Here is a 27,188-nt window from a genome sequence, read left to right on the forward strand (position 1 = left end):
TCCCAAGTTAGGCATATAAAGACCATGCACTTACATTTAATTTTTTTACAATGTTTTGGAAGTTAACTACCATGAAAAACCTCATGAGCAGCCAGTGAAGAGGTTTACATGGAAAGAAAGGAAGACCACCGACCCACAGCTGCAGCTGAGCTTCCAGCCGACAATCTGTTCCAATATGCCATCATGTGAATGAGTGACCTTAAGAGTGAACATCCAGGGGCACCTGGGTGGCTCAGTGGGTTAAGCCTCTGCCTTCGGCTCAGGTCATGATCTCAGGGTCCTGGGATCGAGCCCCATATCGGGCTCTCTGCTCAGCAGGGAGCCTGCTTCCCCCTCTCTCTCTGCGGGCCTCTCTGCCGACTTGTGATCTCTATCTGTCAAATAAATAAATAAATTCTTAAAAAAAAAAAAAAAAGAGTGAACATCCACTTCCCACCAGAAACTGCCCCAGCTGAGGCAAGCCATTCCTACAAGTCCTGACCAAGTTGAAGATTCATGAGCAACACAAATCATGGGTCTTTTAAGTCACTAAGGAGGCATGGTTTCGGATGTAGCAGTAGATAAATGATATAAATTGCCAATCAATGTTCTGCACTACAGCCATGAAATAAAACAATGAGAACACAATATAAATATGAGCTGGAGTTTGCTTTCGAACAGGCATTCCATAACTCAAATGACACATTATCAATGAGTTAAGGAATGCTATTTTTAATATATTAGTTACAAAGGAGAGACTATCAGCATTTAAATGACCTACAGTTGGGTGGACATTTTGAAATAATAAGGAATATATAATTAAGCAGAGCAAATTGCAGACAGCACACTTAAGAAGGAGAATGTATACAAATAACAAAGGTACATAATCTGCTTCAGCCATGTACGTGTGTGTACGTGTGTGTATATGTACAAGTGTGTAAACACACTCTTCAAAGCACTATTCAACAAAGCCAGAAAAAGGAAGGAATGAAAATAAGATAATTCCATAATTATTGTAAACACTAACAAGTATAGCTACAGTTAATGACTCATTTATTTACAAATTTAATAGGTATAGGATAGCTTCAGTAAGGCTACATTTATCAACATTGTCTATTTACAAAATGAATTCAGTTGTACCACTGAGGTAAATGTCTCATTTTGTTTTCATAGTTTTTCCTTGGAAATTAAAAAAAAAGAAAAACTCTTTTAATTTTCAAAATTCCCTCAGAAATTGCTATTACGGCAATGAGAAATAAAATGTTCATCCCATAATTTCAAAACCTAATAAGAAAATATTTTTCAAACTTCCTATTAATTTTCTTCCCTAAACTTCCTATTTAAGTTTCCCTTAAATAATATTTGCTATATCTGTACCTGGCATCCTAAAATATTTTCTCAAAATCAATCCAATAATTACTAAAACACATATTTATTGAGCACTTGTTATATCCAGACACTATTCTCAACACTGAGTATAACTACTGTAAACACTGGAAATACAGCAATAAAAACAGCAAAGTCCCTACTCTTGTGCAGATTATGCTCCAGGAGATCCAAGAGCTTATGAACACTTACTGCAGTAAACTGAATAACCCAGACATGGGTTATTCATGTCCCATAGACATGATACTGAACATAACTTGATCCTGGCATCATCTTAAACTTGAACATCGCCATAATTGTATAATGTCTACTGAGCCTAGGGTAAGTTGTAATTGATTTTCTCTAAATAGTCCTAAGTATTCAAGACTCATAACCACTAGTACTAGGTAACAGGAGAAGAAATGTGAATTGCAAGGAAAATAAAAAACCTTTAAGTGAATTTACTCTTTTTTTTTCCCATTAGTTTTGAATTCTTATAACAATAAGTGACGATGATCTACTGATACCTAAAGAATCTAGCCAAGCCAAACAAAGAATGATATGATCCACATTAACTTCTCAACCAGTGACAACATTAGTCTCCAGAAGTGTCTGTGTGTCTGTGTGTGTGTGTGTGTGTGTGTGTAAGAGAATTAAACAAGTAAAAGTTTCAAGTGAAGAAATGGTTCTCTAATTGGTATGAAAAAAAATCCATTTTTTAAAGTTGGGATATGAGTTGTCATTCTTCCAGAAATCTTCAGAAATCACAATGTGAAGTCCCATTGGCTAAATTCAGCTCTTAAATATATTTTATTTGAACCAGGTTGTCTAGGAGGAAGGAAGGAAGGAAGGAAGGTAGGCAGGGAGGGAGGGAGGGAACAAACAGACCACCTTGGACAAAACATGCACTCTCTAGTTCTAGATCCCTTGCTGCTCCCTATATATTATGGTCCTCCATAGGCATTTGAGTTTATGACCTTGATCTAGTAAGTTCATCATTTTACAGGTGAAAAACTAAAGTATTATTCAAGGCACACAATATAAAGTTATTATTGTATAAGCGGCATTTATGGAATGCTAACAATATACAAATGGATTTTTTTCACTTTGACATTTGCACTACAACATGTATGCTCTAGTCCAAAGTCTACTCAACTAAAATGTTTGATAAATCCCTTGCATAACTTCACTACTTTCTCCAATTTGTTAAACTTTTATTTTAATCCATTCACATGAATCACTTGTAAATTTTTCACAGGCACCTCAAAATGCATTTACCTCCTCATGTGACTGGATTCTCTTTGTTATCATAAAACAAGTAAGGTGTTAAAAACATAAGCAACCCAAAAGAATTCCCAAAAGATAGATAGATAGATAGATAGATAGATAGATAGATGATAGATAGATAGACAGGTAGATGATAGATAGGTAATATACAATAGAGCAACAGGTTGATCCAGAAACCTAGCACTCTAAAATCTACATTGCAAGCAAAGTAAAACAAAACAAAACACTTATCTTCTCACATAAAAAGTAATGGGAAAGGATGTTTCTCTTTACTTCCCAGATATTCAGGAACAGACCATAAAACATCAAAGGGATTATGAATTGGCACCTCTGCAAATCATGTATGTCTACCAAACAAGGTCACTTTAAATAAAAACAAGCAACTTTCACATAATAAGGATCCATGTAGATCATCTTTTATTACCCTCGGTGCTTGGAATATTCATAACGCAGCAAATGTTTACTTCTGTTTCCACACTGAAATTTAGTTTATCTGAACCAGGATGTCAGACTGGCTGTCAGCAGAAGAGATCCTCAGACATTAATGTTCTTAGCACTGCATTATCACTTGAAACAAGAGAGAGCGAAAGTCTTAAGAGCTTATATGTGACATGTCAGTATTGCTTTAGAATGAATTCCTACAGTAGACAATAAAAAACCTGAACGATAGTCTGTAAAATATAGGAGTACTTAGGGGAAAGACTCTAAACAAAACAGCATCTGTTTTGCTTTTTTCTATTTAGAAAACAAACAAAAATCTGGCAATATCTTCAAGCCAGTGGAATCCTTTACAGCAAGTCTTTCATACATATTTTTGAACTGTGAACTATTACACACAAGGTAGCTTTGCCTTCTATCTCATTCCCACAGAAATGGAAATCACCCGTGAAACCACCCAATTCATGTTTTCAACTTGCCTTGAACACTTTTCTGAAAAAGTTTCTCTCTCTTTTTTTAAGATTTTATTTATTTATTAATGAGAGAAGGAGAGCATGAGGAGAGAGGTCAGCAGGAGAAGCAGACTCCCTGCTGAGCAGGGAGCCCGATGTGGGACTCGATCCCGGGACTCCAGGATCATGACCCGAGTCGAAGGCAGTCACCCAACCAACCGAGCCACGCAGGCGCCCTGAAAAAGTTTCTTATACCTAATTTAATAATTGCAAGTTTCCTTTGTGAGAAAAATTACTTATGGATCTTGCTATGCAGCCACTATTTCTTTCTACTGAGAGGCCACTCTCTAGTGCTTAGCTATTCCCCAGACAATTTTAATGTACCTAAGGAAAAAAAAAAAAAAAAGGAATTAGAATTTTGTGGATGATGCTTCAGAGGCATATTTAATCCTACTACATTCTTACTATTTTAAAGACATGTTTATTTAAATGATAGACACTGTGACTTAAGAATAAAGCCTTACACTAGGACTAAAAGGCCAGAATTAAATTATTTCCTGTCTCTTACCAGTTTTGCAATATTAGACATATCATGTAATTTTATTTCTTATTTTTTTAATGATTTTATTTATTTATTTGAGAGACAGAGAGAGCACAAGCAGGGGGAGAGGCAGAGGAAGAGGGAGAGGGAGAAACAGACTCCCCACAGAGCAGGGAGCCCAGTGCAGGGCTTGATCCCAGGACCCTGGGATCCTGATCTGAGCTGAAGGCAGATGTTTAACTGACTGAGTCACTGAGGCGCCCCATAGACACAGCATGTAATATTTTAGATCTCAGCTTCCCTATCTGTGATACTGGAAGAAAAGACTGTCCTTTCATGAATATGAGATAAGCAAAAAGAGCTTATACATGAAAAACCCTCTCTAAAGTATTTGTATATTTACAAAGTATTTGTATATTTGGTATATTACACTTTATTGTTTGCCCATACACTAACCTTTCCCTTTCATTTTTCTTGCTAACAAATAGTTCAAGTGGCGATGCCCCTAGCTCTAGGCGGTGAATAATGACAGGTTTAAACTGATTAGAGATCGAACCCACCTTTGTCTGGGACTGGCCTGGGGAGGTAGCTATGAGACTCATTTCTGGCTAAAGAAATACAGGGGAATGCATGCTAGGAAATATTCTGGGAAAGATTTCCCTTCATATATGAAGAAGTCCTCTCCACCATTTGTATTTCTTTCCTTTCTACTTTGGACACCGGCAAGTAAACACATGATGCCTAGCATCTTGTGACTAAGGTGAGATAAGTCTAGAAACAAGGGCAAACATTCTGAGGATGGTGGTACGGAAAGATGGAATGAGCGGGTCCAGATGACACAGGTGAAACAGACGCTTCCTTACTGATGTATGTGGTTAGGAAGTAATAGCCATGATGCCCTCCTACAGGAAGCCTTAATCTCCTCTCCAGTACCAACCAAAGCATGCTTGCTTGCCCACCCATCTATTGGGAGAATATATTCCAATAGGTTATCATTGTTTTGTTTTTAAATATTAAAGGTATAAAATAACTCTATTTTTTAAATTTTCAAAAATGTTAGAAGAAACACTGAGACTATCTTGTTATGAGTCAAGCCTTCCTCAGAAATATGCACTAATCAGAAATTATAAAGAATACTGTATAATGAAGGACATGGAGAAGCCAAAAGATGTAATTCAGACTAGAGAACTTATGTGCTACCTAGGTAACAGAATATTACTACCCAGGGTATATATTACTCAGGATATATAATATTTTGTGTAAACAATGTAAGAAAAATCACTTAATACAAAATAAACCAAAAAAAATCCATAGAAGAGATAGAAATGACTAATAAGTATATGAAAACGATACCACAACTCACTAATATTAAAGGGAAATACAAAAAAAATGAATATGAGACTTTCTGTTAAACTCACCAAACTAATATGATCAATGTGATGTAGTATTGGTATAATACAGAGAAATTATTTCACATACTTTGGCTGTAGTACAAAGTGCTTCCCAAGTATAATTTGGCTACATCTACCCAAATCTGAAGGGTTGATATTCCTCGTATCTGTTGGTTTTTGTCTTTTTTCTTTGAACAATTTCTTCCATCCTATGTTGGTAGAAACTGTCAATCATAGTATTGGGTGTGCAATACTATGGCTTCCTCACCCTTTTGAGTATTTGAGTATTTCAAAATTTAGTAACATAACAAAAGTGGATGTAGTCCCATGGGAAGATTTTCATATTGGTTTCTGGAAGAGAAAGAATTTCTGCTAGAAGCTGAATGTAAGTGAGGACCTCATAAACCTAAGTCAACTAGTAGCTATCTTTTCTGACACATGGAATGAACTGCTCTGAGAATAAATCTCACATAGAGGAGTATAGATCAGAGTTTCAGAGGCAGTTAAAAACTTGGAACTTGGATCTTTCCATACCTTAAACTGATATACCTCAAAGACTTTTCTTGTATTAATCAAAAGATTGTTTTTCTCTGTTTGGGCATGTGAGTTCATTTTATTTGGATTTCTGTCAGTTGCTTTTAAAAAAAATACCAATACACTCAAATATTCCCTCACTTTCAAAATAAATCACACATATTTTATGTCATATTAAATTATATATATTTACATTATATAACATATATTTAATTTTAATGGCAAAAATCTGAAAACAACCTAAATGTCCATCTGAAAGGAGGAAACTGGCTGAATAAATGATGGTTCAATAATATATTATTAAACAAGCATTAAAAATAATGAGGTAGACCAATATGTCTTACAAGGAAAGTCTCCCACATATATTGATACATAAAAAGCAGACCTGTATTGCAATATGTACCATAGCACAGATTTTGTAAATGACAAATCCCTATATTATGTAATTGATAGAAAAGTACTAGAAAGATATAGGATGAACACTTTACAGTTTTTAACTCTGAGGAAGTAAAAATTCAGATTTTCAAAATTTTCTACATTATTCTACACACTTTGATAATTCTATAGTTCTATAATTATAAATATATACATATTATATATATATATAAGTATATAATTATATCATAATTCTATAATTCTGGGGCATCTAGGTGAATTAGTCAGTTAAGCAACCCACTCATGATTTTGGCTCAGGTAGTGAGATGGACCCCTACCTCAGGCTCCATAGTCAGCAGGGAGACTACTTGAGATTCTCTCTCTCTCCCTCTGCCCCTCCCCCTAGCCTGCACACACATGCATGTGTGCACACACACTCTTTATAAAATAAACAAATAAATCTTTTTTTTTTTTTTTAAGAAAATTCTGGGGGCGCCTGGGTGGTTCAGTCATTAAGCATCTGCCTTTGGCTCAGGTTGTGATCCCAGGGTCCTGGGACTGAGCCCCACATCAGGCTCCCTGCTCAGTGGGAAGCCTGCTTCTCCTCCTCCCACTCCCCTGCTTGTATCTCCTCTCTTGCAGTGTCTCTCTCTGTTAAATAAATAAATAAAATCTTCTTTAAAAAAATTCTGTAATGCTTATTAACATATGTTATGTAAAAAAATACAAAACCATAAGCAAGTTTATCCTCCCTCCAAAGAGAAAAAGTGGTTATAATGAGAAAAAACTATTGGTTTCTTTAAAATTAATATAGCAGTGCAGTGCATATTTTACCAAAAGACAGGTGAGAAAGTCTCTGCCTATAGATTATGGCTAACCTCCTAAAATAAAAAGACTATCAAAGAGTAAATCATATATTTAAATCTTGACTGCTTTTGACAATTATAAAATGGCGGCTATATTTTTGAGTTATTTATTTTATCATACAAGCTGTAATCATAAAGGATGATAGTCAATTTTAGTAATCTAGCAATCACAGATAATCTCAATCAATCCACTTATTTTTTTTTTAATTTTTTATTTATTTTCAGCGTAACAGTATTCATTGTTTTTTCACCACACCCAGTGCTCCATGCAATCTGTGCCCTCCCTAATACCCACCACCTGGTTCCCCCACCCTCCCACCCCGCCCCTTCAAAACCCTCAGGTTGTTTTTCAGAGTCCATAGTCTCTCATGGTTCACCTCCCCTTCCAATTTCCCTCAACTCCCTTCTCCTCTCCATCTACCCTTGTCCTCTATATTATTTGTTATGCTCCACCAATAAGTGAAACCATATGATACTTGACTTTCACTTATTTTAATATGAACCTACCCAAGTAGTGATGTTTCACTCATTTTTAACTAATCACAGAAATGCCTCTTCTCAGTTTATTTACAAACTAGAACCCAAAATTGGTCCCAGTAAACTTAAAACTCATTTAATTTATTATAAAGTTCAAAAAAGAATTATTTAGTCAGAGAAATAATATTAAAAAGAGAACTCTACATTAAGAAAGCACTGTCTTAACACGAGAAAAATACATAATTAGATAATTTTTTATTTCATAGAAGATGTTTTGGTTGCTTATAAAACACTTAAGAATCACTAAAATTAAATGTAAGTAAAACCAAATCAGTAGGAAAACAATTCAAAGCTGCAGAAGAAAAATGACCTCTTAGTGCAGCTGAGCCTAAATAAATTTAATGACAGAGAACCAACACTTGGTATCAGTGTGTTCCAACTATTACTCCTTGTACTTAACCTCCTCCTTCACAAATCTGTATTGAAAGCAAGAAAACAACAATAAAAGACACAGGCACACATACACAGCAGAATACCTGGACACATGAATCATCCATGACTAATTTATATGGCGATTAACTCTTACCCTCTTTTTCTGCAGACATACAATCTTTGCCTGTAACATAGCACTAGTCTCTCTCCAGAAGCCCTTCAACATACATACACATGACACACACTATCAAACAAACTCATAGTTCTTAAGCTGATTTAGTGATTATTTTTAGTGATTATTTTAGTATAATTATTTTAGTATAATGTTATTTTATTAAGCATGTCTGAAATGTGAATTATGGAAATCACATTTTTGGGTCTGAAGATGTTACCTCAAACTCATATTTTAAAATTTTATTATATTACATCCCATTCTTTCAGCAGGTAAGGTTGAGAAAAATTATGAAATTATCTTATTTTCATCCAACATATGGGAACATCTGTAGTGTGGTGGGGACAGAAGACTTAGTCAAGACTGGAATAGAGTCTCTTGATTGCTACCCTAAGATTCAGTTGAACTGACTATTCTGGAAATCAACAATAAAAAATTATCACCTCTAATGAAGCAATAATTAAGTTAGGGTTTCTCTATCCCTGTATGTTTTATTTCAGCTTTTTAAGACATCACCACGCATTTTACACCCATGGCATTACAAAAACTGGAGTTATTGTAAAGTAAAAGCTATGATAAAGGATTTCCCAGTTTACACCACGGTCCTAATACTAAGTCACTGCTATGAAGGAGCAAGCTCTTTCTATTCAGGTGCTTTGGTCTCTGTCAGATTATGGTTTCTTAATGTGGTAAGAGAGGAAAAATCAAAGATGATTAAGCAAAAAAAAAATTTCCAGCCATTTCTCCAATTTGCACTTCACCATGTCTCTTCCAATCAATCTTAAACATCTGCCATTTGAAAACCATGTGTGAGATTAATCCTACTAAGCTTATTATAATGACCATTTTGATTTCATCTTTTTGAAGAGATATTAAGTGTCATGAAGGAAAAAATGAAGTCTAGTTTAAAAACTCAAAGGAAACCACCGATATATAGGCTGGAAAGGATCTACATGTATATGTGAAACAATTATTAAAATTCATTATAAATACATAATTTATGAGAATATCTGTCTAGGGCAAGGAGGGAATTAACATCTCAGAAAATGAGAATAAATTTTTCACTGTATTTTACCACATCAACACAATGATCAAGACTATTTATAGTGTTCTGTATTCTTTCAAAAATCTTTTTTTCCTTCAATCCATATGTAATGGAATCAGAGCTAAAAGTAAATATATAAAAGATTTACCATGTAAGCTTATGAAAAACCATTAGTCAGGCATAAGAATAAGCATGAATTTTACACATCTGAAATAATGAACAATTTAGAGAAAATGTGTAAAATGAGATTATGCTTTGTCTAAAAATTGAAAATATTAATGTACAAAAGTACTCACTTCCTTTTTTGTTTTGAACAGGAATTGGAAATTATATAAGATGATCTACTCCACACCGTATTTTTGAAGTTTTGCATTGTTTCAATAAAATTGTACACCATGTGTTTTCATCTTCTCCCTGGGACTCATCCTTTATCCTCCCTAAGGCATGGATGATAAATAAGAAGTAAGTTTTACCAGCTGGCATCCTTCATGTGTACCATATTGTGAAAAAGTGAAATCAAATTTTCTTGAAGTGAAGAACACAGTAAAATATACTTAGTCTGACTGTTCCCAAACCTTCATGTTGTGTCTTTATAAAAATACATAACTCTAAGAATAGTATTTCATACTACTTCCTAGGTTTAGACTGACTTCTGGAAAACTGTTGAACAGAAGTTTCAATGGAACTCTTTCAACCAAGCTTTTGAAAATATATAATCTTCAGTGCAATTACATGTTGAATCCCCTTCATGCTTCATGTCCACCAAACCTTATCAATTATTTATCAAGAACGTGAGAGGCTACTGAAGTGTATTTGCTGACCCATGACTGGATGGAATCACAACACTTAACAGGAGAAGGAAGCTCATAAAGGGCTGACTCAGGGTCCAGAAAGACTGGGTTATAAGTGCACGTCAGGGTGTAGTTTAGGTGCCTATGATGGCCATGTGTGTGTGAAGAAACCCCCACTCTCACAGGTGGCCGATGCGATTGGCCAAAAGTTAAAGAAAATTTTGTTGGCTGACTTTTTAAAACTTCATTCAAAAAAATCTAAAGCACTTGCGTGTGGTAGTCACGGAAGAGGCCAGGCCAGGGATGAATTCCAACCCTATCACTTACAGCTCTGTGAACGTTACTTCTCCGAGGCTTTCACTAAAATAACGACACCTATCTCAGTATTCGTTGTTTATGGAAATCAATGGACTACTCTTTTTACACTAGCTTTTATTGGTATAAAAAGGACAACATTGAGTCCTGATTCTGCTCTTTGAAGGAACAGAATCAGGACTCTATATTGTCCTCCTATCTCCTATCACTACTTCTAGGAGAGTGGGTACTACTTTTTTGAATACTTTGAACATCTGCATTAAAACGCAACATTAAGGAGTAGCGTCTCTCAGGGTGCTCAGAGCCTTACTTATAAAGCAACATTTTCACATCATCAGTCCTGAGGGAATAACTTTTTAAAAAGTGTATCTGAAGCTTTCAAAAAGGAAGGAAGCTTTCAGAAAATTGTTCTTAATCTTTAAATTCTTCCATCACAGCATTCCACTTGCCCCTCTCTCCACACTCCTTTTTGCACTCCCTTCTGCACAGAGAGATGGTGTTAAGCTGGAAACACCGTAAACATTGGTTCCTGCCCCTAAGCTTTACCTAGCATCTTCACTGACCATTTCCCAGGGGCCAGTCTTGGCACCAAACCCTTGATATGCACATACTCCATCCAAAACCCTTGGTGTCAGGGGCAAATACTACCGGGTACTTATAAACTGGCATTTTACATATATTATCAGGTTGAATCTTCACAACAATCCTATTGAGTATGATATTTCCCATTTTGTACATGAGAAAAATAAGGCTTTCAGAAGACAGGCAACTTGCTGAGGGTTACCTTGCTTCAAGACAGCCTTTTCTGTTATTTCCTCTCTGTTTTCTTTCAGACTGCACCTAAGACTATCCTAGTGGCCTTGGAGACAGATGTGCCTTATGGGGACTGGAACTGATCTGTTAGTTAGGGAAGGTGGTAAAATAATCAGACACATTCCAATTATTTCGCTCTCCTCGTCTTTCCCTTGACCGCTCCTTCTCTCTAACTCTGGCACGCTCTCCCTTCTTCTCTCTCTCTCTCTCTCTCTTTCATACATACACATACACACACATAGCTGTGCTATAATGAGGACTAAGGGTACTAAGTTCCCCTTCAGCATCCAAAATGGGTAAAGGGGTGTATTATGTCAACCATGCATAATCTTATATTCTGTCCTTATACTCAAAATAAAGAGCTTAACTAATTACATTCTGTGCAGAAAACCCAGCACCTAAGAAAGAAGTGAAAATATAATAATTTGCTTCTAAGAATTACAGCCCTAGGGGATGCTATTAGGAAATGCAGAAATATGAGACAACCATCAAGTGAAAGAGACAGATGTTATATAAAAACATAACTGAAATTTCTATAAATTTCAATATAACTTTTTACTTTTATTATAAAAAATATTTTTCTTTTTCTTTTTGACAGAATGACAAGAACCAGAAGTAGTAAGGAAAAGGGAGTTATCAAGTAATTCCATTTCCTGAGGACAAAAATTAGAATTTGACAAGTAGGAGCTGGAGTCAAGAAAAAACTTTAACTGAGCAGTGGTAGATAGTTGAGTATTTTTAGCCCTAGCCAGACAGCCAGCTGGAATCCACACCTGGTTCAGCACAGCCAGATAAATGTCCAATGCTTAAGGAACATGATCTCCATGAATAAAATAAGAGTTAGTAAAAAGAGCATTAAAATTTTGGTCATCAGGTTTTAGTTCTTTGGGAGAAATACTAAAAAGGGATTGATTTGTCTTTTTTTCCCACTTTAAAAAAAGGAATATTGTAAATGACATAAAGATAAAATAAATTAAGTAATATAATAGCAGCAATGACTAATTCTATATCACTTTCAAGTTACAAAGCAGTTTCTCCCATAAAACAAACTATACACTTACAAATCACACCAACATTTCATTGGAAAATATGGCTTGCACCATTTTATGGGAGAGAAAGCTGAAGTTTAAAGAAGTCAATGTGGTCTCCTAAAACTTCAGTTAGTAAGAACACATCTAAGCAAAGGTAACATTTTAGTGCAGTTAATCACATTTCCAGGGCATTTATTTTCACTGACTACTCTCAAAGCCCTGTATCTAATTTTATATTAATATTTTTAAAAGAGCCTCCCAAAATATATAATCCTCAGGGACCCATAAACCTTGGATTTGCACCCAGAAAGGAAACCATTACTCAGATCTTCTTATCCCAAATCCAAAGCTTTTTAAAAAACTTAAACCTCTTATAGGGTTTTTAATTTTACATCTCTTGGTTTTTTCTTCCACTAATCATGATGCTGATTCTATCTTTACAAATATAATATTTTAGGTACTGTTAATCTTTTGGAACTTTTAGGTAGAAGATAAGAGGGGTTTACTCTCTAAGACCCTACAAAGAAAAGTGATGAATACAGAGTCAGTGACACTGTGTGGAAAATTCCCCTCAAAAATCAAATGCCAAGGATATTGTACTGGACTAAGTTAAAATTACAAAGGCAAACATTATTCCCCTCTCCCTTTCTCACCAATGTCCGCACCTCCAGACTCACCCTTTTTTTTTTAACAGTTATCAAGTCCTGAACAACTTCTTCCACCATTACCTCCTACCATCTCACTTACCGTTAGTATTTATTTCTATTATGTTCCTTATTTTCTCTGATCCTTTTTTTTCTAATCTATACCTTTTCCCTCTCCATTGTTGAGGCCTTGAATTTATCTTTACATTCATATACTTATCCATCCATTTGTTCATTCAATCAATGAACAAGTATGTACCAAGCACCAACTACATGCCATCGTTATACTAAGCATGAGGGAGAGGAGGCATGGTGAACCAAGAGAAAAATGATCTTCATTGTGTTACATTCTAGGAAGACATACAGTAAATAATTGACAACATACTATATTAACTTGGGTTGTCTTACAAGCTATAAAAGATACTTACTGGAAGCTATGAGTATAGAGAGTAAATCTTCCTCTGGGAGTAAAGAGAAAACTTTCTCAAAAAGGTATCTTCGAAGCTGAGTTCTGAAGGATGTGTTGAGATTCACTAAGCAGATAGGTAAAGCCCTCCAGGAAGAGGAAGGGGAAGCACCAAAGTCCTGAGAAACAAAGGACTAGGGCATTCCAGAAATGAAAGTAAGGCTTCTGTGAGTGCTACAGGTTGGGTTGGTTGAGGCTGTTGACAGACGCAAGGACCAGATCACCTAAGACTGTGGATCATGTCACTTAGGAAAGTGACATGATACAATGTTCCTTTTGCACTCTAAATCTAAAATTATTTCAAAGATAATAGTTCTTTTCATCATTTCTGTGATATTATATATACCACATTCACTCCTTGCTCCATGATTCTATTGTTCATTGTCTTTTAACAAACTAAGGTGAATTTCCAGACAAATTGCTTAGATCCCAGGTGTGCTTGTTTCCCAAGGAAACACAGTTACATTCTCAATTAACGTAGATATCTTTCTAGGATAGATACTAATGGCTATGTAAAATACTCAGATCCTGATCATTATGAGCATTTATTTCTGAGTGCTTATATGTGCTCTCTACTACTTTCCTAATACACTCCAAGAATATGCATGGGTGGATGCACATTGTTGCAGTATATTTCCGTCACAAAAAAAACAACAGATAAAAATCTTAAAATATAGAATAAAGTGGACCCCAGGTAAAAGTATGCATTATAATTTCAAGTTATCATTACAATATTTGATTCATTTTTAACATTCTACAATGATTTCATTTCAAAATTGAAACTTAAAATTCAATCAGATAACAGTTAAACGGGAGCAACTCAGTTAAATAACCTTATTGAAAAACACATTTATTCCATAAGCTTGAATGAATAAAAAATGCAAAAGAATCAATAGGTAGGTAGATAGCAGGAAGGCAGCATTAAATTATAGAAGATACCATATTGGGAGGAAAAAGAGTCTTATAATTAAACTTTCATTCATTTATCCCATCAACACCAACAAACACATACACAATTACTCCCTCCTCTCTCTTTCACACATATGAACATAAAAATGGAGCATAAACAAGAATATCTAGGATGTTTTTTATTTGTGTTTCCTGCTCCTTTCAATAAACACTACTTGAACCTATGACACTGTAGAACTAGGTGATCGTGAGCAAGAATGTAAAATATGCATCTACTAGATTATAGGAACTTTAGTAGGTGAAAGTTGCTTACATTACATGTGAGATGTATGCCTATTTTCAGGTTTGGAAGAACACATATCCTTCCAAGGTTTGGATTGTTGTTGTTGCTTTAAGATTTTATTTATTTTACAGAGAGAGAGAGTAAGCAGGAGAAGCAGCAGAGGGAGAGGGAGAAGCAGACTCTCCACTGAGCAGGAAACCTGATGCAGAGCTTGATCCCAGGACCCTGGCTTCATGACCTGAGCAGAAGGCAGAGGCTTAACCAACCGAGACACCCAGGTACCCCATTCTTCCAAGTTTTATACCTCAAAGACAACCTCCTGGCTTCAGCAAGTTAACACTAACCTCAAAAACCAGTAATTATAAAATCCAGACTACTGTAACAAGCAAAAGACTTGTTTAAATAAATGCCTATTTCTTCTGTAATCTCTCAATTTTCCAGCATCATCAAAAATGATACATAATTTTCTGCTTCTCCAGCCTGCTTCCTTTTTGTGTGCTCACATACCTTCTCAAAGTTTCTATACCATGCATACCTTCCTTCCATGAAGGAACCATTCCTAGAGTATAAAGCACTTCCAGACACACCTGAGAGTATCTGAAAACATGTGGGCTATTCCTATAATTTCTATGTACCCTTTATATTTCAAAACAATTAAAAGGAAAAAATCTGTAAAGAGGGAGGAGTCACTGGTACAAGTGTTTAATGATATTATAAATGTAATGTTCAAGGCTACAACACTACAGCCAGGGAAGAAATAGAAGGAAGAAAACAAACACAAACAACAACACAGCATAGGAATGTTTCTCAGGGAGATTTGTAAATTTGTAAAATTGACTAGCTCTTAATCCATTGTATCACTTTCTTAACATGACAGTTCTGAGTAGAATTTACTTCCCTAAAAGCACAATCAACTCCTAATAAAGAATACTTTGTATTCATAGTGGCAAAGTAACTGCTATATATATTAAAAATTAGGACATATGTAACAGCTTGTTATAATCAAAAGAATGAGTTTTGGAATTATAAAGGCAGAATCCACATATACTAATTAGTGGTCCGACTTTGAGCAATTTACAAAACCTCCAGAAGGCATAGTTTCCTCATCTATAAAATGGAAACAGAAATGTTGACTTCAAATAGTTACTGTAAAAATCAGTAATGAGGGCGCCTGGGTGGCTCGGTGGGTTAAAGCCTCTGCCTTCATCTCAGGTCATGATCCCAGGGTCCTGGGATCAAGCCCCGCATTGGGCTCTCTGGGGAGCCTGCTTCCTTCTCCTCTCTCTGCCGGCCTCTCTGCCTACTTGTGGTATTTCTTTCTCTCTCTCTCTCTGTCGAATAAACAGATATAATCTTTAAAAAAAAAAATCAGTAATGATTTCTTTGTAGTAGAGAGAGAATATTCAATATAAGTTGGATTTTATTATTAAAAATATTATCTTTAATGATGTTTAAATTGACTCCATCTCTTCATCAGATCAGAAGTTTTTATGTGACTAATTCTGAATTAAAAAAAAATGTTCAGCCATCTCTCTCTTGTGGAATTTATTATTGGGAAAGAATTAGATTTTTTTAAAAAGGTATACAGCTTAGACACTTTGACATTCTTAGATGCCATGATAATATGAGGGCCAGAGGAGGAGTTAAGAAGGTCCCTTGAATTTAGTGAGAACCCAAAAACAATCCTACAAAGAAGAATAAAAGGAAAGAGCCAACTGAAGTTGAAATAAACTGATACAGTAAGAAATGAACAAAGGAATAAGACACTGGTTTTCTTCCACCACAGGGACATGGGCTTGTAGAGCTAGCCAATGTGACATGGCACATAACCCAAGCAAGACAACCCCAGCACTGGCCTACTTTTTACAAATGAGTCAAAAAAAAAAAAAAAAAAAAAAAAGGAAGAAAGAAAGAAAAACAAAAAGAAAAAAAAAAAAGGCGGAGTTAATCTATTACCATAAACCTCAAAAGAAAAACAAAAGACAATGAGTTTAAATTCAGGTTGAAGGAAAGATAAAAGAAATGTTGACATGCCCCCTCCATGTGGTTCTGAGTGTGGCTGGTGACAATAAGGTCGCTATGAATAACGTTCCCTGCAAGTGCACAGTACACAGCTCTTGTGGCCACAGGCGGTGGCCCTCCATGTACCCAGCCTTGAGGAATTTCAGTACAAAACATAAGGAAAAAGAAAGACAGATGAATTTGGGGGATAAGGGTTATAATTTGCCTTGTAAAAAGTCTTTCACTTTATAAAATACCTCATTACCAGTAGCCTTTAAAATAGCAAGTCCTCCCCGTGCTTTTTAAGTGATTTGATTGAGAAAATATCACAGGGAACATAACTTTTCAGGAACCCATCTCTTTTGTTGGAGATTTGCATTAACAGCCAGTTAGAAGAACAGTCCCCATGGACAGGAATCTGTCCAGCAGGAATTGGGATGCAGGATCCAAGTCCTAAGTATGGCAGGTCAAGGTCAACAAGCAGATTACAAACAGTAAGCACACACAAAATTAATCACAGATCCAGACTCAGAACCCAGCTGGAGTTTCCAGTAGTAGGAAAGGAAAATTCACAGTTGAAAGAGAGGCCAGGCTAGAAAAGGTAAATACTACAGATGTGAATACTGGCACTTCCCAGAATGACTGACAATAAATTCAGTAGTTCTCTAGCTCTCTTAACATGGAGAAATGCTGCCCAATGACCTTAATACCTGGCAAAGCCAGCATGTGAACCAAACATGGGTCAACGGATTAATCTCCTTTGGCTTAAGTATCCTACCTATGAGCCAAGCAAAGACATAAATCTCTACATTTCTTCCTACCTCCCTCCCCCCTTCTTTCATTCCCCCATTCCTTCCTTCCTTCCTTTTTTCTTCCCTACCTTCCTTACTTCTTATTTTAGGTGATCTAGTCTGTGAATCGATCATCTACAGATAAATGTTGTCAGAAGACAAAAATCACAGAATTTCATATTTGCTAGAAAAGAACATGATAGATGCACATTTTAAAATTATTCTTCCAAGGAGGCATATTAAAAGGAAAGAAGAACTCACCTAAATTAGCAGGCCCTCCGAGCATAACGAGATATAAAACTAGAGCTGCTCACATCTCGAGTAGTAAAAAGTGACACGACTTAGTGTATGTAAACTAAGAAGTCCATGAAAGGAGTAGGAGCAAAATCTGCATATGGGCAAAAGAAAATGTTAATTGTATCTAGAATATGACAAATGATAAAGCCAGAACATGACACAGGCCCATATTAGCAAAAAGAGAACAAATGGAAGAGGAGTGTAAATTTGCAAATGCTAAAATAGAAACCAGAATGCTAAGGGCAATCGATTTTCTATTTTCATGGAAATAAACTAAGAAAAGTATCATTAAGAGATGAACTGCCACAACCCAGAAACAAGAAATTTTGCTTGAATAAGTTAAGAAATTATTTGCCCCACAAAAACATTTCACTGGATGATAAGTTAATCACAAGATCTTCAGTGTAGGGTGTATGAATTATGTCTAAACATCTCTCTGATCACTCCTCCCATAAAGAACGGAGGCTGTGACTGAGATGATCTGAAGCCTCAGATAAGCATCCTAATGCTGCCAATAATACTCTGCAGCATCATTTATACCATCTATAGTACCTTCATCTTCCTTTTGCAGCCCTGTAAGTAAGGGGAAAGTCCAGGAGCCAACAGATCTGGGATTGAGTTTCCAAATCATCCTCTGAGGAAGAAGGGATATCTCCCATGACTGCAGGAACTTCTGTCCGGTCTGTTCACTTTTAAGATTTTTTTTTTTTTTTTTAAATATAGGTGGCAGAGATCACAAGTAGGCAGAGAGGCAGGCAGAGGGCGGCAGGGAAACAGGCTCCCTGCTGAGCAGAGAGCCAGATGCAGAGGATGTAAGGATTGATCCCAGGACCCTGAGACCACGACCAGCGCCAAGGCAGAGGCTTTAACCCACTGAGCCACCCAGGCGCCCCCGGTCTGTTCACTTTTATCCAGAGCACTTCGAACACCTAGCCTTACACAGTATGGCCTCAGTAAATATTTGTCTCATTTATCTTGAATGAGTAACTTATATGACCCCCCAATTTTTTTCTGTTGAGATTTAAGGCCATTCCCTCATGTTCTGTTGTTGTAAAGTCCCTGATGACAACAAAGCATAGCTGCTTATGTTCTTAACACAAAGCAACCCCCCAAAAATGTAAGAGAGTCACTGGGCTGCCCCTCAGCCTTCCACTCAATGTTGCCTACCTGTTCCTCTTTGTTCTACTACCTACAAATGTAACACTTAAGAAGCACTTCATATAATATTTAAATGATATTTAACATCCGGAGTGCTTTTCATCCTTAGAGCTTCTTGAAAATAAAGTTAATTTAATAAGAAGATTGCAGTGAAAGAACCTGCTCTTATCTAAAGCACCACAACGTGAATAACAAGGATAGAGAAAGTAATTGGACAAGTATATACATGCATATGTAAATATCTTTGCTTAAGTGCTCTCTGCAGTGAAAAACACTATTTAAACATCAAAATTTCACAGGGCAGGCTCAAGGCACCATTTCACTTTTGTGATGAAACAACAGAAGTAGTTTCTCAAACTAAAAGAAAGTGGTCAACTGCATTTGCACTTGGTTAATGTTCATAATAAAGAAAGAACACACAAATATGTGTTCTGAAAATTAAAAAAATATTTTTATATCAATTCAGGGAGTTTTATTCAATATGTTCTCAAGGTCATGCTAGAAGTTTTTGTTAATGTCCTTACTGAAGTTGCCAAGTAGATGTATTTTGAAGCACATTAAATTCACGTTCTACTGGGGGCAAGGAGGGAAAGAGTGGAGAGGAGGGTGATTCTGCTTCCAAGCATCATTATTCAGGTTGATGACTAAAGCATGAGAGAATTCTTCTAAGAGAATACATACATCTCTCTGGGAGGGGTTTGGTGATCGGATTAATTACCCATCACATGAAACCACATGCAGTTATTTTTTAAATACTTTTACATAACATAAATTCCTCTACTTACTACTTCTGTTTTATTTTGTTTTATTTGGGGAGATTGAGAAGCTTGAAAAACTTACCTTACATTCAAGCCAAAATAAATGTTCCCAAATGCAAGTAATCATGGTTTATTACATATATAGAAAGTTTATATATATATAGAAGTTTATTACATATATAGAAATCCTAATAACAACAAAGCGCCTACTTTATTCTTTCTTTCTTTCTTTCTTTTTTTTTTTTTTTTTTTTTTTTTGCATGTGTTATCAGTTAGTTCACGTCACAAACCAGTCCAAAGCATTATGGTTTAAAACAAACAACCAATTATCTTAACAAATCTAAACAGACTCTCTAGGGATAGCTGGGAAGTCCCATGATCTAAGCCCAGCTCAGCTGATCTCAGCTGGACTCATTCATTCTTACAGTGAATGGGCAAGGGACTGGTAGGTCTATGACTAGGCTTTACTCCATGGGGTATCTCATTTCCCGCTAGGACACTCCATGCAGATTTTGATGATGGCAACAGGAATTCAAGAGAGAGAACAGAGCATGCTGGATTGTTAGAGATTTGGTCAGAAATGTCACCCTTCAGAATTTCTCTCTATGGAATAAACAAGACTCAAGAGATGGGAAATAGATTCCACTTCTTGATGAGAAGAAATTGCAAAGTCACACTGAAAAATGAAAAATTGGGGCAATTTCTGCATTCAACCTAACACATATGCCTATTATATGCCAGGCACTATTGTTTGTACATTATATACTTAAAACACATTATTTCAATTATACCCAAAATAACTCCATGAGAAAGGAAAGAGGAAATTAATGTTTAAAGAAGTGAAATAATGACCTACCAAGAGCACAGAGCTAACCTTCATCAAAATTAAGGAGAAAAATCAATATATACTTTGCAAAGGGCTTTTATGTAATCTCTCCTTTTAATTTGTACAATGGTAGTTGGTGAAGGAGACAGTATTCCCATTTTACAAATGGTGCTTTGAAAGGCAATGTGAATGGGTACAACTTTGGTCTTCTCACTCTGAGACCAATGCTCTTTATCATCTTACTACCTCATGCCCCCAAAGTAAGTAAAGAGTTGTAGCATTTCCAAACACCACAGAAGCAAAGTGGATGTGGAAAAGAATTCAAAAAGGGATACACATATGCCATTTCTCAAAAGCAGTTGGTTTTGCTGAAAGTAGTCCAAAAAAGGCCATTGGATGGAGAAGTTGTAACATCAAATGCCACCCAGCATCTGAGGACCTTTAAAAAAGACAAACAGCATGTATGTTCATTTTTATTAACCCATACTAAACCTTCCAGGCAGATCAATCATTTTTTTTTTCCTTCTCTGTATACAACCAACTTCTACCAATAAGCTCCAATTTGACTTTAGAAAAGTAACTTCTCACATCCCACTTTTCTCATTTATGAAATGAGGAGCTTGAACAATAATTTACGCCAGTACAAGGCAAGGGTTAGGGATGTGAAGCCCTGTGCAGTAGAAAATCCACATATCACTTTCAACTTCCCCAAAAGGTACAACTAATAGCCAACTATTGAGTGGAAGTCTTATTGATAACAAACAGTAGATTAATACATATTTTGTATATGTTACATACTATATTTTCACAATAAAATAAGCTAGGTAAAATGAAATGAGTAAAAAGAAAATGTTATTATGAAAATCATAAGGAAGAAAAAATAAATTTACAGTACTATACTGTATTTATAAAAAAAGATCCACTTATAGGTAGCCCTGCAAAGTTCAAATCTGTGTTGTTCAAGGGACAACTGTGTATGGCTTTTCAGAAGCCTTACAGGGATCATTCTCAGACTCTAGATAACCAAAACCTTAAAAATTAAAAAAGTAATTCTTACCGTATTTAAAAATTCAATCTAAATTACTGTTGCAGGGTATAAATCAGTATCTGTTTTTCTTCAATTTTATAATTCATCAAATAATGCTTTAATTTCTGTCTCAAAAAAAAAAATAAAAGCAAAGAATGGTGAATTCCCATTTTACCATTTTATGTGATTCACAAAGACATCCATATGGTATGGTGTGGTAGTTAGGGTCACGTATTTAGAAGGCTATAAATACACTAAAATTTCATAACAACCTTATTCTTGTCAAACTTAAAAATTTATAACTAATATACAAATATTATATTATATTATATTATTATATTATAATATTATAACTAATATACAAAATGAAATGACATCCCCCCAAAAAAGGTAGAGAAATTCAGAGAATTGCTGTTCTTCTTATAACTAGCCATCAGAATAATACTTATAAAATGACTGAAAAGAACTTCATTGACACTAAAATATTTCATGATTTGTAAGGTCCACTTAATTTCTAGGATATCTTAGGATATATTAGTATAAACAACAGGATAAAACTGAAATCATAACAAAAGCGTACTAGCTACAAGTATGAGTTTTAGTAAGATTAAATTTGCATCCTGGTTCCACCACTTCCTGGGCAATGCCAGTTTCCTCATTTATCACACAGGACTGCTAACAATGCCTGCTGAATATATGTGCATTGAGAGTTACATGAGATAAAGCACACAGACACCTTTGGCCACAAGAAAAACAATAAAACTTGCATATTATTAGGTATGACAATAATACAATTGCACTGTACAAATGGTTAAGTTAAAGGGTCTTCATATAGACTCCTTTTAGTTTTTATACATACACACAAATTCCAATTATAGGCAAACAAATCATTATAACTCTACTGGAGTTTTGATGAGTTTAAGATCCTTGCACAAACTCACAAAACTAGCAAAGAAGCACAGGTCTTCTGTGTCCTAGTCCAGTAAATTTCCTGCTATACCACAGCCTCATTATAAAATGTTCTTTCACAATCAATACACTTGCACAGAGCATTACAGATAGTTCAAGTGAATTTTTAATTACATCTTTAAAAATGAATATATGAGCATGGCTCACTCTGCTAGAGAACTGAATAAAGACAATTATAAATCAAATTCCTATGAAGAGAATCCTCTTTCCCCATTGCATCTTATTACAAGAACACAATTTAACTTGACATCTATTGATAAGTAAAATCAAAATGTAGAATCTTATATTTTTATAGTGCTTTAGCCTCTAAGGGCACTATGCAAATTCAAGTCTCTGCATTAGACCAATTCACTCTGTTATTCTTTCAATTCAACTTTCACCCAGTTCATAGAAGTATCTAAAATGTCACATTAAAAATTTGATGTAATTTAGCTCCTTTTCTTTAGTGTTTGCCAACGTTAATGGAAGAAAAAACAGGTTCAATTCATAACTTTGCATCTTATATTACATGTTCCATCTTATATTACACTCCATTATGCTCCTTCTGGAAAATACATCATACCTATTTTCTATAGAAATCAAAAATCCAGTAAGTATGTATAAATCAATCCCATCTCATTGGCCATGTGACTATAATATTCTATCTGTCTAATATGATCTAAAAAAAGAAAGTACACATTTCAATTTTTTAAAAGAACTTTAAACTTCAGTTTTATTTTGTACTTCATAATTTAAAGATATAATAAAATGGAATCTTTAAAAAATTTTTTTCTTTGTTAAAGAGCAGTTGGTATTGAATCATAATCTAGTTACCACAAGCAACAGATTAAAAAGTCATCAGACAGATGGCCAATCTAACTAGAATAAAGTGCACAAAATATATGATTATAATAATTAAACATATTTTAATTGTTAGCAATTACTGTAAATTACTGGAGAAAGCTAATTATAACAAAATTTGAGTAAACTGACTTGTTTGTACCCATTTCTACTTGATAGGTTGGCAATAAAATAGATCCCCACACATTCTTATGGTTCAAATAAAACTAACATACATTGTTAAAAGAGTGTAAGGTAATTTAATGTTATATTTTTTACTTATTCCCAATGTTTTTTCTGAAAATAATTCCTTTTTAGCTCATCTGATTAAAAAAAGTGGGAAGTGCTGCTAGATAATTTAACATTAAAAATGTAATCACTGTGGGGCTCAGTTGGTTTGGGCTCAGGTCATGATCTCATGGGTGGTGAGGTCAAGCCTCAGAGAGTTGTGTCATCCTCATTGTAGGGCTTCACACTCAGAGGGGAGTCTGCTTGAAGATTCTCCCCCTCTGTCCCTCCCCCCATGCATGCACTCTCTCCATATAAAATAAATAAATAAATCATTTTTAAAAAATGCCACCACTGTAACTAGGCAGTTTATGTTAATCTCATACAATCTAAGCACAACAATAAAACCCAGATCAGTACAGGGCAAGCAATAAAGAAACCATAATCTGGAAAGATATGTTTCTAAAAAATTATATTTACCTTTGTTCAAAGTTTCCATATTAGTATTTTCATATTAATTGTGAAAAATTATACTAATTTTGAACTTATAAACAGCTTTTCAAGCATTCAAAAATGTGTGCTCATTAACTAATATGGTATTATATCTAATTTTAATATTATTGTAGTTTTCTAAATATGCATAGGAAAAAAGTTATTTCCATTGCTAGTCACAGAGGTTTCTTGGTCTCGGATTGACAAAGGGACTCAGTAAAAAGTGGGTCAGTATCAAAAAGGAGAAGTTGTTATATGGTCTCTAAAACAAATGGTAGCTAATATTTGAGTAACAACTTGGAACAATTTGATCATCAAAAAGAATGACTCCAAATGATTGTAAACATCAACTGCACTGAAAGCCATTAGTCCATGGTCAGAAAGAGAGAGATACCACACATTTGCCATCAATAAGAATCAAAATGTCTGACATAATTTAAGCAAGACCCCGAATAAACAAGTAGAAATAAGATACACGATATTTCTATAGTTGTTAAAGTCTATGCGGTATGTTATATATGTTTAAATGCCTTACTGCTATAACTGAGAGAAGAATTTGAAAGCATGTTGCACAGCTTAAGAATTTCTAACATTATTCAGAAGGTTATTCAAATGTATATTATTCATACATTTCATTTCCAAATAGATTACTAACAAAAAGGAATTTGATCTCTATTTTTGAAGTTTCTTATTCAATTTTAGTCATAACACATAAATTGATTTTTATTTTGACCGGTTTTGCTGATGTTGTTTTGATTGGTTTTTTTTGGTAACAACAATTTTAAATGACCATTCCTGCTCACTTTCAACTTAGTTTTGTTGATCCCAGTGCTAATTATCATTATTACTCTCATTGTTTTCCATCTGGCAGGTCATCTTCAGGGTCTCAAAACTGTGTGAACTGCTAAGAATACACAATATCCAGGAATGTTTCATTGCCTAATTTCTCTGCGTTGTTACCATCTTCAAGATGGCAGGACCCAAAAATCAGTAAGATAATACAATTATAATGCATGTTCCTCTGACAAGTACTTTATTGAATACTTTTGAAGCACTTACCAGGGGTCAGATGCTGTGCTTTAGGATCCAGGGATATAAAGAAGAGTAAGATTAAATAGTACTAAAAAATGTTATGTCACAGTTATGTTGTAAACAATCTTTCTTAAGAACTCTATAACATCTGTTTTCTGCAGACTCTTCCAAGCTTTCTTACTACTGAGTTCATCTTTATTTTTATTTTTTAAAGGTTTTATTTATTTATTTGACAGACAGAGATCACAAGTAGGCAGAGAGGCAGGCAGAGTGGGAGGGGGGAAGCAGGCTCTGCATGGAGCAGAAAGCCCAATGTGGGGCTCAATCCCAGGACCCTGAGATCATGACCTGAGTGGAAGGCAGAGGCTTTAACCCACTGAGCCACCAAGGCACCCCCTGAGTTCATCTTTAAATCAAGGATTATGTTACTATTTTCAGCTAATTCAATTCTCCCACTAAAGTAGAAGGAACATGAATATAAAATACACTGTGGTATCTGCTGGGTAGGGAACTGGTCACTTTTCCCGACTTAATTGCTCATATATAATCTGTGATGAAGTTATCTGCACTCTCCAACCTCTACCCAACTATAGAATCCATGTTATATATGGTACTAGCAGCATTTATACATGAGTTCTCAAGTATATATCATATAAATGCTGCATAAAGCTTTCAGTGTTATGACTTGAATTAGATATCATTATCATATTTGCATCCAGTTAATTTATACCTGCTTTTAGGGAAGCTTCTACAGTTTCTAAAAATGCTATCGATCTGCTAATAATTATGAAGGGAAATTTGAAGATGGCGTGTAGGATAAATTTTGTATTTTTCTAGAAGTATTGTGCAAAAGGAAGCATTTTGAAAATCCAAAACCTGCATTTGTATTGTTCACATTATCTTTTTTTTCAATAATCTCCACTATTACAATGGAGGTTCATTTCTACAGAAGTAATGTTGATCCCAAAGTACAACAGAAGTAATAGAGAAAAACAAGTGATCTTTTTATACATAGAGAAAAATATTTTTCTAATGAAATATTATTAACATTTTTCTCAAATGCTGGGAGGAAAAACAACCTACTGGTGATAGAACAGTTCATAAACATCTTCTTTGCTCTGAAACTACATATTGTTAATCTGTCTCAATTCAGCTATGCAGAGGTAAAACTGCTTTAAGGCTGCTGTAATTTTCCGTGCCTCACGGGCCTCCACTGGTACAAACCCAGAAAATGTCATGAGCTTTAAGAAATTCGACCTATTTGGCTACAGTCAGGGCATGGGCCTCGGGTTCTACAGCGTGTTCACGGCACAAAGGATGCTGGCTGCAGGGATGAGGAAGGACCGAAATCCATTTCATGCTCTGCTCACCAAACTATCTGCCCTGTTGCAGGACTGGCGAGCTCTGAGGGATCTTAGAGGAAGGTGCACCTCTTTGTAATTTCTGCTCAGGGATGGTCACTTTCTGCCACTCATCTGCCAAGAGGATGCACCTTTTAGTCATTCTCACAAGGCACTCTACGTGGTAACATAGTTGAGCTTTTACATATATATAAAATTGGAATCACCTGACTCCTTTCTTGACCTCATTCTTCACATCCAAACACCCCAACACATCTCTTTCTTACCCCTCTACTGCTGCCTTTGTTTAGGACTTTAGCTGGTCTCAGCTAGAATGCTCTGACTGTCTTGGAATTGACTGGTCTTTCCTCCAGGCTCCCTGGGTACTGAGAATCTGGTTCATGTCCCTACAGCCTCTTACCACTCCACCTCAAATCGGATCATTCCACCCATCTCCATTGTCAACACTCTATCCCTTCACACTTGGTGTGAACCAGAATGTAACACAGCCTCTCAGTTTTCAGGATCTTCCTCCCTTGTTTCCACTGCCTGACATGCTCTGCTGCTTCACTTCTGTTCCGCCTGGCTTGTTGATTTTCAAGACTCAGCTCAAACATCAACTCTTCATGATAGCCTTCCTGCCTCCCCGTTGTGGAAGAGATGCTACTCCTTTGTGATTTACAACACATTGTAGGTGCCCTGTTGTTGCACTGACCACAAAGATTTGTAATCCTCTATTATCTCATCTTCGGGATTGTGTTGCTTGAGGAAAGGGATTCTTATTTTGTTATAATCCCATTACCTAGAATAGCACTGCCACATTCTAAGGATAATGAACAAGTTA

Source organism: Martes martes, assembly GCF_963455335.1.
Source record: "Martes martes genome assembly, chromosome: 12".
Classification (NCBI taxonomy): Eukaryota; Metazoa; Chordata; class Mammalia; order Carnivora; family Mustelidae; genus Martes; species Martes martes.